The following is a 17,449-nucleotide window of genomic DNA, read 5'->3' as shown; positions in this document are numbered from 1 at the left end:
GAGTGTGCGGACACCATTACATGCGTGCACTACATATAGGTCAATACCTAGATGTAGCTTCACAATGGTAACTCTGAATACAGCCATGTAACATGTCTAAGATCATGGAATTGTCCCCCCCAATCCAAATCTGGTATTGGGGTGCAAATCCCATGCATCCCCGGGGCTCCAGCATGGACCCCGGGTACTGCCAAACTAGCTCTCTGGGGTTTTCACTGCAGCTACCGCTGCTGCAAACCCACAGACAGGCTTCTGCCCTCTTGGGGTCTGGGCAGCCCAGTCCCAGGAAGGCAGAACAAAGGATTTCCTCTGAGAGAGGGTATTACACCCTCTCCCTTTGGAAGTAGGTGTTAAGGGCTGGGGAGGAGTAGCCTCCCCCCAGCCTCTGAAAATGCTTTGAAGGGCACAGATGGTGCCCTCCTTGCATAAGCCAGTCTACACCGGTTCAGGGATCCCCCAGCCCCTGTTCTGGTGTGAAACTGGACAAAGGAAAGGGGAGTGACCACTCCCCTGTCCATCACCACCCCAGGGGTGGTGCCCAGACCTCCTCCAGTGTGTCCCAGACCTCTACCATCTTGAATGCAGAGGTATGAGGGCACAATGGAGGCCTCTGAGTGGCCAGTGCCAGCAGGTGACATCAGAGACCCCTCCTGATAGGTGCTTACCTGGATTAGGTAGCCAATCCTCCTCTGAGGGCTATTTATGGTCTCTCCTGTGGGTTTCTTGTCAGATAAAGAATGCAAGAGCTCACCAGAGTTCCTGCGCGTCTCCCTCTTCGACTTCTGCCAAGGATCGACCGCTGACTGCTCCAGGACGCCTGCAAAACCACAACAAAGTAGCAAGACGACTACCAGCAACATTGTAGCACCTAATCCTGCTGACTTTCTCAACTGTTTCCTGGTGGTGCATGCTCTGAGGGCTGTCTGCTTTCACCTTGCACTGGAAGCCAAGAAGAAATCTCCTGTGGGTTGACAGAATCTTCCTCCTGCTAACGCAGGCACCAAACTTCTGCATCACCAGTCCTCTGGGTCCCCTCTCATCTTGACGAGCGTGGTCTCTGGAACACAGGAGCTGGATCCAAGTGACCTCAACAGTCCAGTGGTCCTTCTGTCCAAATTTGGTGGAGATAAGTCCTTGCCTTCCCACGCCAGACAGTAATCCTTTGTACTGCGTGGTCTGCAGCTGCTCGGGCTTCTGTGCACTTTTGCGAGGAATCCTTTGTGCACAGCATAGCCCAGGTCCCCAGCACTCCGTCCTGCATTGCTCAACTCACTGAGTTGACCATCGGCTTTGTGGGACCCTCTTTTGTAGTGTTGAGACGACCCCGTGCTCAGATTTCTTGAACGCCTGTTCAAGTGTTTCTGCGGGTGCTGCCTGCTTCTGCGTGGCCTCTCTGTGCTGCTGAGCACCCCCTCTGTCTCCTCCTCCAAGGGGCGACCTCTCCTGGTCCTTCCTGGGCCAGGGCAGCACAAATTTTCCTCAACTGTGACTCTTGCAGCAAGCAAGGCTTGTTTGCGGTCTTTCTGCGTGGAAACAACTCAGCGTCCTCCAGCACGCCGTTGTTGCAGAATATTCAGCTTCTTCCACCCGGAGGCAAACCCTTTTGCACCTTCATCGGGGGGTTAGTGGGCTCCTGCCCCCCCCGGACACTTTCGTGACTCTTGGACTTGATCCCCTTCCTTTACAGGTCCTCAGGTCCAGCAATCCGTCTTCAGTGCTTTGTAGTCAGTTGTTCTCTTTGCAGAATCTCCTATCACGACTTGTGTGTTTCTGGGAAGTAGGGTAACTTTACTCCTACTTTTCAGGGTCTTGGGGTGGGGTATCTTGGACATCCTTAGTGTTTTCTCACACTCCCAGCGACCCTCTACACACTACACTAGGCCTGGGGTCCCTTCGTGGTTCGCATTCCACTTTTAGAGTATATGGTTTGTGTTGCCCCAAGGCCTATTGCATCCTATTGTATTCTACAGTGTTTGTACTACTTCTCTAACTGTTTACTTACCTGATTTTGGTTTGTGTGTATATTTTGTGTACTTTACTTACCTCCTAAGGGAGTATATCCTCTGAAATATTTTTGGCACATTGTCACTAAAATAAAGTATCTTTATTTTTAGTATCTGAGTATTGTGATTCTTATGATATAGTACTATATGATATAAGTGGTTTAGTAGGAGCTTTTCATGTCTCCTAGTTCAGCCTAAGCTACTCTGCTATAGCTACCTCTATCAGCCTAAGCTGCTAGAACACTACTAATCTACTAATAAGGGATAACTGGACCTGGCACAAGGTGTAAGTACTAGCAGGTACCCACTATAAGCCAGACCAGCCTCCTACACTCCTATGTTAAGACTGACTGCTCAGTGCCATGCTACCACAGGGTGAGCACAGGTTAAATTACAGTGCATAACTGACTTACCCTGACTAGAGTGGTGGTCCTTACATGGAGAGGGTGCATTCACTTGCCAACTAGAGACCCTAATATTGGGACAAGACAATACCAACTTTCTAAGAGTGGAAGTTTCAGAATTGTGACTTACCAATAGAGTTTTAAATTACAATTCTTTGGACACCAAACTCAAGATTCCTACTGGCTCTGAATTTAATGTTAAATTTAGTAAGCCAACCCAATGTATTCCTATGGAAGAGGTAGGCTTTGCAGTAGTGAAAACCAATTTAAGAGTTTTTCACTACCAGGGCATGTAAAAGCTGAGCGTGCATACCCAACTTTTGAAATACACTGCACCCTGCCCTATGGGCTTTTTGGGACCTACCGTAGGAATGACATGCATTAAAAAAAAAAAGACAGAAGGCTTAGACCTGGTAAAAGATGTATTTTGCCATGTCGAAATGGCAGTTTAAAACTGCACACATGGGCTACAATGACAGGCCTGAGACAGGTGTAAATGGCTACTTAAGTGAGTTGCACAATCCGTGCTGCATCTCACTAGTAGCATTTGATTTGCAGGCTCTGGGTACATGCAGCACACCTTTCCTAGGGACTTATAAGTAAAGTAAATGTGTCAATTGGGTACAAGCCAATTTCAACAGTTTTAAAGGAGATAGCACATGTACTTTATCATGGCTTAGCAGTGGTAAAGTGCACAGTCTTAAGGCCAACAAAAACAACATCAGCAAAAATGGAGCTGTAGGTCAAAAAGATTGGGGAAACTGCCCTAAGGCTGAGACAGCTAATAATCAAGAAACTGGAAAGCACCACTAGTTTCAGACATCAGTCTCAGATTGAAGAAGGCTTGCCATACTGAAAGAGTGTAGACAGATTTCTCAGAATCTGGGACCAATAAACTATGTAGGCGACAGGTGATGCATGTGATGGTTGTCTTCGGTTTTAAAGTCAGCCAAGTAAACTGCATGTCAGTAGTCAAGTGCTCTGACTTTTTTATTTACTAGGGGATGTCAAACTACAGATCAGAAAGCGTAACAGGCCCCCTATACAATCAGTTTCCTTAGAATTGTGGTTTACATTTTGGAAAGTTGTAAAATGCAGTCCAGTATGAGAAGCAATGTACTGCCCACAAACACTGTGAAAATATGTTCTTACTCCAGAATGCGTTTCAGTAAATCGTTGTAGCTATTTAGTAGTAGAGAGACAGCACCAATTGACCTTATCCTCTCTCCCGGAGTTAAAGCCTTAATTAGCCTTCAAACCAATGATGCTAGCATAGATACATCAGACTGTTCAGTTTATATTTTTACTGCTTATGAAGAAAACATGTAATTGGAATTGGAATTTATGTTCACTTCTTGGTACATTGTCAAATTTACCTCTAGTGGGTGAGTTACTGACATGATTCCTTGTGTAATGTGAGCAGAGTGATGATTTTGTTTGTCTTTCAAAATACATATTTCACAGGAAAGATTGTAAGTTCAATTCATTTTAAAGTCATCCAGGTCATCAAGGTTCATGGTTCATGGTTCATTTAGAAAAAGACAGGTAGGGTACCCCAGTGCTTCACAGCTGCAGAGAAGGCAAGTGCACACCAACACAAGCCAACAATATGCACATACATACATCCCTAGGTTTGCTATATTGTACTGAGTATTACATGTAGCACTATCTGTGATACAGATGAGGAGACTCGCACAATCACCAAATGCAGATCCATCCCTGGAGATGTCTGCACCCCAACCAAATGAAAACAGAATAAGCCCAATAGATAACACCCAGTGTACTGAAAAGCTGTACCACAATATCAGATCCAAACAAGCACTACCAACCTACATAAAAGTAGTATACCAGAAGCTCTAGGGATCATGAAAGGGGGTTTAATTCCATCAAATGACCAGAGCTTGATGTTAATTCTCCCTGCACAAGTTCACCCCTTGGAGAATTGAATCCTCTTCATGGCAATAGCAGCTTGAATAGGAGGATGAGTTTTGTAGGTCTAGCAACCAACCTGGGATACAACAATGATCAACAAGGCTATGTCCTATTTCTTCATAAATTATTATTGACAGAGGCATTTGACAAACATGGGTATAGTGCACAGCTTATGATTGTTATAAAAGTGAATGTGGAGGTGGCATCTGCGGTTACTCGCTTAGGTGAAAAAAACACCTACTTTGCCTCATCAGAACTTAATAACGAGAGTAAGGACGTTTAAGTCTGCAAAATATTGTTAGCAAGGACATACTGATGTTGCATAAAAATTATTACTCACCACAAGATCTCTGGAGAGATCCTGTAAATTAACTGGGAAGACGTTTATTCCTCAGATACAGTAAGGAAACAGACCTGGGGCTCAAATTGGGATTCTGCAGCGTGACTAATGTTTTTGTTACTTTCATGTTAATGTTTATGTTGCCGCATAGGCTCTTATTATCTTAATGAGAATACTGGATTTCGAGTGGCAGAATCGCCTGCGGTGTGGGAAACTGAGTATGACCCACTACAGGTGACACCTGTCACTCCAATCCGGGTTCTGCTCCGGCAAACTAGCAGTGTCATCTCTACCACAGGGCAGCAGAAAGCATGACATAACTGGTTTCTCAAGGAAGCCGTGGTCACTCAGGTCTCACCCGTTTCTCTCAGTTACATTAGTGTCACCTACACAATGACAAACAGAGGCAGTATGTTTCAATAATGCTTTAATAAAGCGACTGCATCTTAGATAGCAAAGCGTGGACTGCAATAACCAGGATGATACAGCATGACAAGATTAAAATTGTGACAAGGAGAGTAAAACATAAATAATGCTACCATATTGTCACAAGAGTCAACAGACTAATTCCTACCTAAGCTATGATAGAGCACAGCGTGTTAAGCTCTAATTCTGCCCTTCAGGTTCCCATGGGAAGACGTCATTCCCCATACCTGAGCAAAGACCTGAAGTCTGTAAAGACAGCTGTAGCGAAGCAATCAGCATACAGTCGTGGTTCTCTGGCTGGAATCTCCCTCTACCGTGTAAGGGACAGGGAAGTGTTTTTATAATAAAACAGCTGATGTTCTGTAGAAAATGTCCCTATGTAAGGATGTGTATTTTCTATGAATGTCACAGACTAAACTTATTCCACTTTCACCGCCAACCTATCTTGCTGCAGCCTTGGAAGAAGCACAGAGTGAGGAAGAATGTCTTGTTTGAGAACAGAATGCTGGCCTAGGCAAAAACAGTTAGATAGAGAGAAATAAAAAGACCGTAAAAGTTGCTATCATAACAATAATAAAGCAAAGCTGAATAAAATATATCTAGGTTAAAGTGCACAGCGGCAGGCCTAGTATGTTAAAATAATGTGTGTGAAACTATAACTAAAATGGCTACACAGCAATGTAGACAATGCACCCCCAGTTCCTTAAAAATAGTAGGTTGTTGGAGCAAAGATTCTCACTCTTCATGCTTATGGTGAGATATGTTGGAGAAAAAGAGGCTTTTTGACCCGTCTTGGACCCAGAAAAAAGACTTAATACTGATAAGGTGGTGCTGAGAAGTGTGTAGAAAAACATGCTGTTGAAGCAAACATGGCCAATGCCATGTTTATTCTCTACACAAAAAAAGATGAACATTCTAGATAGAGAGGGTGGAAAAGACTCATGCAGAGCTGTAAACTGGCGCCTACCCACTACAATATACTCCTAAATAATGTTGAGAATTGTGTTAGAGTGCCCAATGGGCAACAGTAATCAAGTAAAAGTTTATTATATCCAAATTATACAGTACTATTTTTCTAGAGCAAATTATCACCAGCTTCCAGATGCCTTTCAATAGTATTGTGGCCATAGACAATAAGAAACCAATGATTTTCACACAAGGTATCATAGCGAGCAGGCAACATATTGAAAAAAAAAAACAATTCACACTGTATAGGATTAATCTGCAAATGGTGGAGAGATATGACTATGTGGACCTCTGTTTAAGCGGTAAAGGCTCATGAGCATCCCGTCCAAAAATTCAATCCCAACCTGGCAAAAACAGCGAAGTCGATTGCAGGGACCTTATCAAGTCTAGGGGAGGGAGCCACCAAGACCCACTCCCAGTGGGGGAAGAGGGTGGGGAAACCATGATTGTTCCTCATGAAAGCAAAGACATTTCTACAATAAAAATGGCAAGACAAGTGTTTAGCCGTTTTTTATCTGACTAGGCAGGAGGGCGATCAATTACTTTATGTAATCCATTTATATCCAGTCTTCACTGCCCAGTGGGTTATGAATATCACAACCAATGGCAGATGGTATTATGTAATTAGGACCACAACATGTATATAGAGTAAAAACACTTGCAAATGTCTTCCGTTCCTACAATTCTTGCAATTATATAACCAACATATGAAAATAAACTGGCATAAATCAAGATACATAAATCATAACCACTACACTGATCACATAAATAAAAAAGAATCATATTTTAGCTATATGTTACAATATTTACTGGCATACATGCACACGGCATATGATAATACATGACATGTAATAACAATTTTGCACAAACTTAAAGCAAGTCAGCGTCTTAGTAACAAGAGGCAAGTACAATAGCAATGCACGACCTTGGTAAAGGCAAGGCATTTCTGAAAAAGCTAGAAAATATGTTTATTACCAGCAAGGAGGTCTGCAGAAGCTGATGAGCTAGATACTGCTTGCGCTGTGGATTGTGGTTCTGTAGTGCATCCTCCAAAGGCATCTGCAGAGTATTCCCGAAATTTAGCATGAATGGTGATGAAACACTGCAGTAAGTGCAAGGTTATTCCACAAATGGCAACACAGAGTACAATGGAATTATGACCTGGAGCCGCACATAAATTAAGTCTGGTGATGGCTGGCCATGTAGTATTATCATTTAGGGCCAAGAGTTATGACATGGAGACTTGCCCCGTCTGTGCACTGTGACAGCAACTCACTGCATCATGTTATTAATTACCTTCCACTGTGCCAAGGATTATACAGTCTGGACCCTCATTAGCTTGGCACCAAATGTATCACTTATTAAATGTACCTACGCCTGAAGTCATGTTCTGGGCCTTCTTCAAGTACCATTGCTGAAAATTCTCTCCAGTGGCTTCTTCTCATACCTTATACCTTAACTGAGGGACCTTCTATAGGGCATAGGCTTGCAACGGTTGGTGCTCTCATCCTTCTCATTCCTGATCACCTTTTAACCCCTGATGCAGTCAAAATGCTGCTGAATCTCATACAGCTACTTCCTTGGGTCACACAATCTTCTACTTGATTTTTTTTGTTATTGACTAGTCTCATTATTTTAGGAGTCCTGAGTCAGCTGATTTTTACCTCTATATAATCTCTTCTTACTTTGTCACTTGCCCACCATGTGACCACTTTTTGAGAACTAGCTTTTGCGATTGGGCATTTATATGTTTATATGAATAAAATGTTTATTTTGTAATTCTCTCATAAATGTTTGAGTTTAAGGGTGGAGGTATGTACAACTCAATGCATTACTGGCTTAAATGGTGATCCAGTGAATAATCAAGTTACTGACACACAAGTCAATTATAAGCTATTATTCTTGTTACTACTTTAGTTTCATAATATTCTTTGGTGAAGTATGAGATAGTCCTGGTTAAATGTGACCGATTTCCTATCCTTAGCATCTGTGAAGACAATCTTATGAAAATCATGCTAGCCTAAATTTCAGTCCAGCTATGGATGCTCTTGTTCAGCCCATACACATTTGTGAGAACTTGCAATGACGTGACAGACTGTTCCTCTATGCACAGTAATTAATGTAATGGCATCATAAAGGGGTCACCAATGCTGCCCCCAAATACTTTGTTAGCCCCCTGGCCTACTGTGAAGCACTCAAATTAGCAGTAGTTACCTGACATTTTGTGTAGTTCTCCAAATTTATAGTCAGGACCTGGCTTACTGAGCCTACGTTTGAATGATTACATATAGTGGTAACAACCTGTCCTATGATGTTAGCTAGCACCCCACTATATAAAGCCACCATTTCTGTATTTTATTTTCTGCCTAGGGTGTTCAAAACTGTCAATGTTATTCAATCAGGTGTTTAAGGTACAAAAAAGAGTTTATCAAAGGATATATTCAAACACACCCCAATCATTAAATAATGTATACCTAGGCACATACCCCTAAGTTCTATTAACAGTTAAACAGATAGCAAAAATTAAAAAAAGGCCTGAGATTCATTTATAGTTGTGATACTTTACTTATTCAAATAAAAGGTAATCAACAGTCACCAAAATCGTTCAACCAAAGACTAATAATTCAGTATCCCAAAGAAAAACTATATATGAGCAACAATAATTAAGCTGTCCATGTTTATTCATCATTTTCCAACACAGAGGGGACTGAAGGTCCATCAAAAGAGTCAAATGCGTTGTACCTTTCTATTCCGCTTCCTAAATTGTCATTAAGCCGGGTATCTATGGTTAACACATGCTAGGAATATAAGTGTAACAGTGCTGAATATCCGTATGATTTGCTTTCTGAAAATACAAGTTAAGTCTTTAGTTTGTTACAAAAACAAGATCAGTGACTATTAGCCAGAATCAAAATACTATCTAAGAAGTTAATTATTTTGTTTTTCACAGTTGACTGGAGTCTGAAAAAGTGTTGTCAGGATTGACTTTGATGGCAATGAGAATTTTGAGAAATAACTTCAGGACAGGTACGAAAGAAGTTTGTTAATGTGCTCCTTTGCGGTCGACTGGGAAGAATATAGGATCAACCATGAGTTGAAAATCAATTTCCGATCTCTCTAGCCAATGGTTTTGACTGGAAGCCACACCCTGTCCATTATTTTGCACACCATGACACCTCAGTTTGGGCCCAGTCATATGCGAATCAGTCTCGACCCTGCAACATTAGGACCACGCCAGCCCAGACTGCCAGGTCCTCCTTGAATCTGAACACAAGCAATCCAAGACAGGTTTCACCTTATTAGGCTTTTCAGTCCACTGGGATGAACTAACACATTCTATCCATGCATATGGCCTGGGTCAAAACAGTGTGGCATGGAATACAAAGTAAGGATGGGCTGGGATGCAGCTCAGAGTAATACCAGTAGCAGAGATTAATTCAAGTATTCCATACATCTTTTCTGTATACTTAAGTTTGAGAGAGGCAGCAGGGGTTGGGTTTGATATGGGCCTGTAGCAAATCTGTATTTTCTGTATGGGCTATTTGGATTTTACTGTCTTTTTCTAGACCTTATTTTTGCTGGTTTTATAACTCTGCAAACTTTTAGTCCTGCTAATCACCAGGAAAGTACCCGTGCTTCCCTTTTAAACATAGTTACATTGGATTATCCCTGATTGGCATGTTTAACTTGCCTGCTAGACCCTAGTCTATGGTATGGAAGTTATACTGTGTGCTATAAAGTTAAATGCCACCTTTAAACCGCAGCACCTGTTGTGCCATCCACGAATGGTCATATCAAATGGGGTTTTACTCCTATCCTGTGTAGTCTGGCTGCAGCAGCCAAAAACCTGCTGTCAAGCTTGTGAAAATAACCCTTTTGACAGGTGGGTACTCTGCTTTTAAATATTAATAAGTATCCCCTGAGAACAACCTGTCGCCCACAAGGTAGGGTGCCTAATATTTCAAAGTAGGGCTTGTGCAAAATTAAATCTGGCATGTTCCTCCAATGACTAGCCCCCAAAATGTATTTCCAATGGCAGGACTGTAAATGGATGCTAGAAAATGCCAGTATAGGCTATAAACATGAATCTATAACCCTTGATTGGAAATAACTAAACTAGTTATTCAAAAATATTTTACTATCAATATATCAATGTTTATTAAAAAAAAAGTCACTTTTAGAAAGTTACCCTTTTTCTGCCTGAAGTTCCCAGAGGCTAGTTTGCATTAGCCTCTAGCAGATTCCCAAAATGTACTTCCCCTTAAGGAAGTGTGAAAACTGCTCCCAGACAAATGAATGGCTTGGGCCTGGTGACAGGCTGGCTGGGTGCTGGGCATTTGACCGTTATCAGCCCAGGAAGGACACCTGGGGTGGCCCCAGGAATTTCATTAACTTGAAAGAGAAAGAGGTGAGAACTGCCCATTCATAACCTAATGCAAGGAGAGACTTTAAGAAAGGAAAGCTCTTGTCCTCAAGGTCAAAATTAGCCAGGCTGGATCTGAATCCAGTTGAAAGGAAGCTACCCCTCTAACTGGTTTGGAGAGGACACATAGGACTGCTCAAATCCCTAGCCATACCTCTAGGTGGACACTAGAACTCTGCAGACGGGGGAAGGGGTTGCCCATCTTGGATTTTATAAGTGAGGGAATTCTGTGGGATTGTTGGCAGTAGGGCAAATGGGAACTGCTGAAAAAGTGTTAACCTTTACCTCACTGGTAAGGTAGGAGCCAGGAATCCCTTCCACCGATTAGTTAGTGCCAACCATAAATGTGGTATCCTGTGGTACCCTCTTCAAAACACTTTCTGGTCAAGTGGAAGATCAGAAGAGGACTGGACCTGCTGCCTGTGACCTGACAGCAGCCTGAAGGACTACACTTGCTCCCTCGTGTGCCCAGGACAAAGAAGTGGACTCCAAGAGTCAGTTAGCAGCAATTCTTTTCTGCAAGTTGTCTTTTTTCTGAAGTGATCCCTTAACCAGTACCAACTGTACTTGGAAATTGCATTGCTGATGTCCTCGCGCTAGTGAGTCCTGCCCCTCAAGTGCTGCCCTTGAGATCCAGAGAGCCATAGAAATAACCCTAATGATCTGGTCCAGGAATCATGAGAGTTGGGAAGATTTTTTACTTCCTCAGGAACTGTCTGGTGGACCTTGCAGAAGAAGTGTCCACTTTTGATGCAGCTACACCGGATACTGCTTCAAATTTATTCTCCTGGAGGGCTCTGAGCTACATAAAAAGGCTAAGTCAGAAGGTAAGTCTTTGACCCAGACAAACGCACTTGGAGTATTGGAGTTACACTCATCAATGATGCCATATGAAATCTCATCAGTGATGTCATAATTAATGTAATTTAACCGGTCACAAATTATGTAATATGTGAGGTCATAAGCAGTGCTCACAATTGTCCTGGGGCAACTTGAGGGGGATTGGTAGAGCAAGGATTCTAATGTTTCCATTCTGGGCTGCACTTGAAGTCATGAGGCTGTTAATAGTGTTATGTAGCCCACTCTTGCCTTCTTGAATCCTCTGTAAGGACTACTCACCTGGCATGCTTCCAAAACAGAATTCAATTTGTTAGTAGGTTGTTAAATAACATGATAAAGGAACTTTAGTTTGTGACCAAATGCTGCCCAAGCAGTAATGGGTTACTTGCAGGCAATTTACCCAATTATTGAAACTGTTACAACTTGCTAACAAGGTTTGCCTCAAAATAGAGCTCATTTTCATACAGTAGTTTCTTACAAAAAGAAGTTTCTTCTCATGCATATATTTTACAATTTACTTTCAAACATTGTAGTGTAAGTCTACATGACACTAATTTGGTGTTTAGGTTACTTTATAATACCAAAAGACAGCAATGGTGTTGTATGTGCAACCTGCTAATATCTGCTACCTTGTGGAGTAAATATGTTAAAAAGGACAGCCAAGCCTCACAATCTGAGATTTTACTGATATGGCTAAGTGTTGCTAATACTCAAACCCATCTTGGCATCCTGCACCCAAATATGAGGTGTCACATGTTTCATTTTCTTCTGCTGGCCTGTATTTGCCGGTTTCTCTGCTCCAGCAAGGGATGTCTAATTCAGATGAGCAGTGGACTGCCTTCAAATAGTGTCCTGATCATCTATAATTGAAAATGAATCCTTCTTCCTCCTTCTTCCTTCCAGCCTTTCTTTCATATTCCCTGCAAATGTATTGCTTAGACCGGTGCCTGGCTGTACCCAGAGGCAAGTACTCCACCAGTACAGGTTTCCACAGCATTTCTTTCATCAGCTGGGTGAGGTGCTCCACCTCGCTGGACTACAAATTAGGCAGGCTGATCTTTGCCTGCCCTTTGAATTGAACAGATCTCTTTATTCTAGCCAGCACACCCAGTTTCAGGACCACTGAATGTGTGAATTACTTTAAATTTAGTTTGTGGTGTGCATATAAACACACAGTACTGGTCCTAAATGAGTCACAAATAAATAATTTCAACCTTCTTCCTGGGTATCTAGGCCAGGCACCAGTCTTGACACTTTCATAGGCTTTTCCTAATTTGTTAAAATTTAATATATTTGAATACATATTTTTTTTGTTGAATCCCCATAACTTTCATTTCCATGTAATTATTTTATTGATAAATGTTGAAAATGGCCCTTTCTGCAGGGTTATCCCTAACGTTTTGCCCTCCTCCTCCTAGTTTTCAGACCACCTTTTTGTTGGCTTTGAGAGTCTTGGCACTTTACCACTGTTAATCAGTGCTAAAGTGTATGTGCTCTCTCCCCTAAAACATGGCATGGTTGGCTTACACCTGTTTGGCATATTTAATGTATCTGTTAGTCCCTTCTAAAGTGGTATAGCATATACCCAGGGCCTGTAAATTAGCCCTGGCTATTACAGGTACAGGCATAAATTACCCAACCCACAGAAGTAGCCTTTCAAACCCATCTCGAGCCCTACACTGCAGTGCCTGTGTGCGCAGTTTACTGTCACCTTAACTTAGTATTTCAAACTACTTGCCAAGGCCTTAACTCACCTTTAACTACACCCAAGTCACCCCAAAGGTAAGCCTTCGACAGCCCTAAGGTCAGGGTGCTGTGGAGATAAAAGGTAGGACATGTGCTTTTATGTTTTATATGCCCTCGTAGTGACAAACGGCCTGTTTAGTTTTTCACTACTGTGAGGGCTGCTCCTCTCATAGGTTAGCATTGAGAATTCCCTTATTTAATTTTAAGTGGTAATTTATTATCTGAAAGGAGTAGTGTTGGCATGCGTGGCATGGTAGTGAAAAATCCGGTTTACTGGTATAGTTGGATTTTGCATTACTATTTTAGAAATGCCACTTTTAGAAAGAGTTTAAAACTCTAGGTGCTTTGCAGCCTGACACCAATCCATGTCTACGGCAGAGTGACAGTTACTCTTTATCCATACTTTCCAGACAGCCACCACACAGGAAGTGCTGGATGCGACAGGAGAGGCATCTCCATCCATCTGCATACTGACAGTCTTCTTGGGCTGGGAAAATGGGAAAATGAGAGGTTTTTCACACTTTACATATCAATAGGCTGCACCCAGCCATCACACCAAGGGTCGATTTACCCCCTACTGATGTCTGGAGCCAGGGCTGGGTTCAAAGAGGTCTGTGTACACTTGAAAGCGTTTCTTTTAAGTGACCCCTTCGGTCAAAGACATTTTTGAGTATAAGTACAGTGGCCCTTACCCCATGTTTTTCAGAGCACTTTTGGAAGTGGGACTAAGCCTCTGTCAGGAGGACAGTTGCACTGCTCAAGGACTCATCTGAAATGCTCTTCTGCTGTTGCCCTGCTACTGGCTGGGTGGCCTAAAGGACTTGCTGGATTGCTTTTCTATTGTTGCCCTGTTGACAGATGCTCCCTGGCTCTGTTCTACAAGGACCCTACAGGAGGTACCAGGAGAGATAGCCATCAGGACTGTTGGACTGGTTGTGCTGGTCTACCTGCCTACTGCTGCCTGCCTTGTGTCCCCCCTACCAAATGTTCTCCCAGGTCCCAAGTGTTTGGCGAGCCTTGGTTCCTGCCCCTGCAATTATATAGCATGGTAAGTGATTTATATCAATACTATACTTATGCCACTAGTGCATGGTGAGCGCTCTGCATTCTCCCTTCTCTAGCACATGGGGAGCGCTGTTTGTGTGTCCTCTGGGGCCGTGACAGACTGCCCCCATGCATTTAAGCATAGTGTGTGGGACCAGCCTCCTTGCTCTCCAGTGCATGTGAAGCACTGTATAAGTTTCTGATCCCCAGCACATGTCAGTGCTTAACCAAAAGGAACATCAGGATTACAGCACACGTGCAACCTCAAGGGAATACCCCAACCAGCACGAATGCAGCAGGTTGCCTCAGCAAAAACAAAGCTTACACTAATGGCTGTCATGCACCCTCTTCCCAAGGACTTCGGCCAAGCCGACAGAAGATTCCTCACACCCACGGGCCAGGTACACTACACTGCTGAAGTGCCACTGAGGATAGCCCTTTTGTAAGGAGGACACTTCCACTGCCTTTCTGAGCCTCTCCCTTCGACCAACTCGGGCCCCATGAGCGAGGCCACAGCTCCTGTGCTTCCCTCTGCTGCACTGCGGACAACTTCCTTTCACCATTTCGTAAAGCGGGGGGACCAAGTGCGGCCTCCCCTCCATCATTCACATTGTGTGTGCCCCCCCTCATTTTGGACCGACCTGGGGGGAACTGATTCCATCATAGCCTTACAGGAAGAAACCTCGATGAGGTCAGCGAGAGTGGTAAGACATTGCCGCTAGAAACATGCGTTATTTTTGAGAGTTGGAGATTACTGTAATGCAGGTAATAGGTGTGCAGGGGACCCTCAGACTTATGTATAGAACCTCAAATACTATGTAAAGCTTAGTAGAAGCATCAGTATGCTGTACCCTATGTGTTATAATAGGGAGTGATCGTTGTGCTTTCCCTGCAAATTGGTCTTTATGTCTAGCAAGATATTACATTCCTGTGGAAGCTATCAATCCCAGGAATGTAAAGTGCCATTTCTGTACTTTTTCTGCTGCATCTATGGTGACAATTTATTCCTGCATCGCGTGCAAAAATGCTCACTCATATAGACTGATTTTCTTGCCTTACATTAGCAGAATGCTGAATCCTATTGTAGTACTTACATGCAATGCCTTCTAATTATGATTCCTATTGTTTTGGTTTTGTTTCATGCATAATATATTTCATATCTTTTATATAATCCGACGTGAAATCTCTTTTGTGGTATGTTTATTGTGTTTCTGTGCTAGTGTGTTGCTCTGTGCCAAGCTACTGGGGGTGAGCACAGGTTAGCTTTGGTGTGTAACTTACTTCCCCTGACTAGAGTGGTGGGTTCTACCTGACTTTGGTGCATACCCTAGTCAATCAAAAAACCCATTTCTAACAATAACCAAACTTTATTTCTATTGTTTGATACCTTCTCTAACTCTAGCGTAACACTCTTCTTATTGGGGAAATATGAAAAAGCATATCATATCTGCAATAAAGAAACAATTCAGTTCATTTAGCCAGGAGGATAAAAAACAGATTACTGCATATTTATTTAAATTATAATTTGTTTCATTTGAAACAGTCCCATGGAAGTTCTCATCTTATATAACGAGAAAAATCAAAGCATGATAGTAGAATATAGCGATGGCAAGGACATGGGGAAGTGGGCACCTTATGGTAACCTGATGGCTCAGGATGGTTTAGGCTCACCCTCAAGATAGTGAATTGTAATTATGTTCTTACATTTTCTGGCTAGTTGGTCTATACAAATATTTTGCTCCCAGGTGACCTCAGTCTGTAGACACATCCTTCCAACAGAACTTTCAGTAAGCTGGAATGTGTGCAGATCTTCCTGCATTCAAGTCAGCTTTTCCTGGCCGACCCAGTCCAGCATGCAGGAAAGCGCTCCATCTCTGTTGAGGCCTCAGAGGAAAGGCTACTTAGACTTGGGCCCAGTTTGGAAGTATAGCAGCAACCCTGCAAAGATTCCACACCTGGTCCCGTTTTCACTTCTTTCTTACACTAATGTAAAGGCCTTCTCTTTTTCTTCTACTTTCCTACGATTTCTGGATCATCAAGAAAGATAATCGGTGAAGGTTCATATAAACAGATGTATAACGAATGCAACACAATTGTGTCCATTCAGGAGACTTCGACTTTGGAACAGATTATCTACAACACCCAATTCCTCTAGCTAATAACGATCCTTTTCAGATGTTTGACATCATCACCTATCTAGAAACTAAATGTTCCACCTGACTTTTTCTAGCTCTCACACCAGCGATTAGGGATTTTTCAAAATGCAAAGGGCTAATGTTTGTATCCATTCACTCATAATCCAATAAGTAATAAAAGATAACACATGGTGGCTGGTTATGTGACAAACTGTACATAACATGGTGTACACTGGCATTCTGCTTTTGTAGTTTACTGTAATACATTGAAAGTGTAATCAGGGTATGCAATGAATAGATTTGCAATCATGGTTTTCAGAGTTCTTGGTCATTATGAAATTATTAGCTGGCTGCGATAAAAAGGTCCTTCCTACCCAGCGTTTGTCAGATGAATTTTGACTTTTGACCTTGTGGGCACTGTAGGAGCTTCATTTAACTGACTGCTGACCCACTACTAAGACTTCACACCCTCAACTGCCAAGGGGGCATTAGTGGACATTGCAGTGGATGCTTCTGTTTTCGCACAAACCGCCCGCTCCCATTCACTGCTTGTTCCCTCTTGATGAGCACTGAGGCAACGCCACAGTTATGTACAACACTTTACAAAATCCAAATATAAGGGAAATAGTTAATCGCACAAGTAAAAATAGGCCAAACAGACTAAGTACAGTAGTGTGAATTCACATGTTTTATGCATACTGATTAGACGAGATACAGCAATTGTATGCAGCAATGAAGGAATCATACCCACCACCAAATAAATCTATCACAGTAGAAGAGTCCACTTTTGCAGGAGAAGCTGTGGGTACAGGAGGGGGGGCTGCAAATGTATCGTCTAGAATAAACACAAATTGGGATGAAAATTAATCTGAATATAAATATTTTGCTTTGATGATATATTATTTATAAAAATGTGTATCACAATGCTGCAACCAACACACTAAAAGTAAAGGAAGCTAAAAACAAGTCAACATTTAATAATAGTGAGATCAGTGATATCGATTCCCAAGTTGCCTTTTCAATCAATGTAGTGCAGACGAAAGTCTGGATACATGGAATTATTTGTGATGTCGGGATTAGTTAATTGCAGTGGCAGATAAGCACATAAATGCAAAATAGACTAGGGAGACTTTATGCAGTGTGTAATGTGTCTCTTAAGCTTCAAACACTGAATCGTTTTTCTGGTATGA

The 17,449-nt window shown here is 42.4% G+C and overlaps 1 long non-coding RNA gene across 1 annotated transcript in view; it reads right to left on the bottom strand.

The window, feature by feature from the left end:
• Positions 1-7,178, bottom strand: part of LOC138283416 (uncharacterized) — a 51,328-nt gene extending 44,150 nt beyond the window's left edge. The window contains exon 1 of the long non-coding RNA XR_011201245.1: positions 7,047-7,178. This is a non-coding gene — a long non-coding RNA (uncharacterized lncRNA). The remainder of the gene's footprint in view (positions 1-7,046) is intronic.
• Positions 7,179-17,449: the final 10,271 nt, after the last annotated feature.

Source organism: Pleurodeles waltl, chromosome 3_1, assembly GCF_031143425.1.
Source record: "Pleurodeles waltl isolate 20211129_DDA chromosome 3_1, aPleWal1.hap1.20221129, whole genome shotgun sequence".
NCBI lineage: Eukaryota > Metazoa > Chordata > Amphibia > Caudata > Salamandridae > Pleurodeles > Pleurodeles waltl.
The sequence above is the reverse complement of the archived record's forward strand: the minus strand, read 5'-3'. Positions and strand labels throughout refer to the sequence as shown.